The sequence below is a fragment of the Chrysochloris asiatica genome, unplaced genomic scaffold, assembly GCF_000296735.1.
Source record: "Chrysochloris asiatica unplaced genomic scaffold, ChrAsi1.0 scaffold00009, whole genome shotgun sequence".
Lineage (NCBI taxonomy): Eukaryota > Metazoa > Chordata > Mammalia > Afrosoricida > Chrysochloridae > Chrysochloris > Chrysochloris asiatica.
The window spans coordinates 19,272,900-19,274,180 of record NW_006408527.1 but is presented as its reverse complement, the minus strand read 5'-3'; positions in this window follow the sequence as shown (position 1 = coordinate 19,274,180).

Here is a 1,281-nt window from a genome sequence, read left to right as displayed (position 1 = left end):
GGGCGGGTGGTTTGGGCCTCAGGCTGGCGGTTTGGGCCTCAGGGGGTCTGGATATCAGCAGCTGGGCATCGAGCATGTTGGGTGGATTGGGCACTGGGCCTTGGTGACCGGGCTACGCAGTGGGTTGGGCCTTGGGGGCCCTGGACCTCGGCGGCGACCAGGCTGTGGACCGCCTGGGCCGTGAGGCAGGTGGACGATTTGTGCCTTGGTTGGGCCTGGGCCTGTGTGACCAGTCTGTGGGCTGGTTGGGCCTCATGGCAGGCCTTGGCCTCAGTGGGAGTGTCTGAGCTTTGGGAGGGCCTTGGCCTCAGTGGGCGGGCCTGTGCCTTGGGCATTCCTGAGCCTTGGCGGCTTGGCAGAGGGCTGGTCTAGGCTGGGGCAGTAGAGGGCTGGGGGCTGTGGCTGCAGTGAGGTAGTGTCCGTATTTGATGATGTAAAAAATGCCTCTCTCAGTCTCTCTCTACTGTGGGTACCCCGAGTTTCCTGATATCCGGGCCGATATCCCTCTCTATTTGTATGGCTTAGTTAGTTTATGCTTCATTATCTCTGGAAATGCAGCCTTCTAAGTGGGGTTGCTTTAGCCCTGCATTCCAAGGTCTGCAGGGGGCAGAGGTACTCGCGGGCGCGGAAGCGGGAGCCGTGTGCAGGCAGGCAAAAGCTCAAAATGCAATTTGATCTTTCAAAAAAACGAGTTCGGAATGTTGAAATATAAGTTCTTATGTTTGTTCAAAGGCTGTCTGTCTGGTAGACAGAGGTTTCTTATGTGCCCTTCCGCCCCTTTTCCCTGAGACTGCCCTACCTTAGCTGCCCAGTCAGTGAAGCACCAGAAGTCCTGATTCTTGGTGTAAAGACTTGTTCCCACTTTTGAGGTATCATTCAGCTTCATGTGTGTTTATCTTCTTATTTTTTATGATGGTAGGGAAGTTTTCTTCCAACCGCTTCATGACAGTTTTCTCTCTTAACATGTGTCTTTTTGTTCTGGAATTCCTCTTCATGGTGTCCCACAGAACTTTTAGACTTTCTAGTGATTTTTTCAGCTTGGCCTCTCCTCCCAGAAAACACTCCATCCACCTCTCTAACCTTTCTTTTGAAGTTCAAGTTGCCAGAATTTTTATCTGTATCTGTTGAATTTTCTCTTTGTTGTAGAGGCTCTTTATAGTGCGACTGCCTGATCAGCCATCTTGCTGGTGGTTCTGATTACAATTGTAAAGTTGTGCATCCGTTTCACTCTTCTTTCTGAGTTGCTTCTCCCTCATTAAAGTAAACTTACTGAACCCTAAG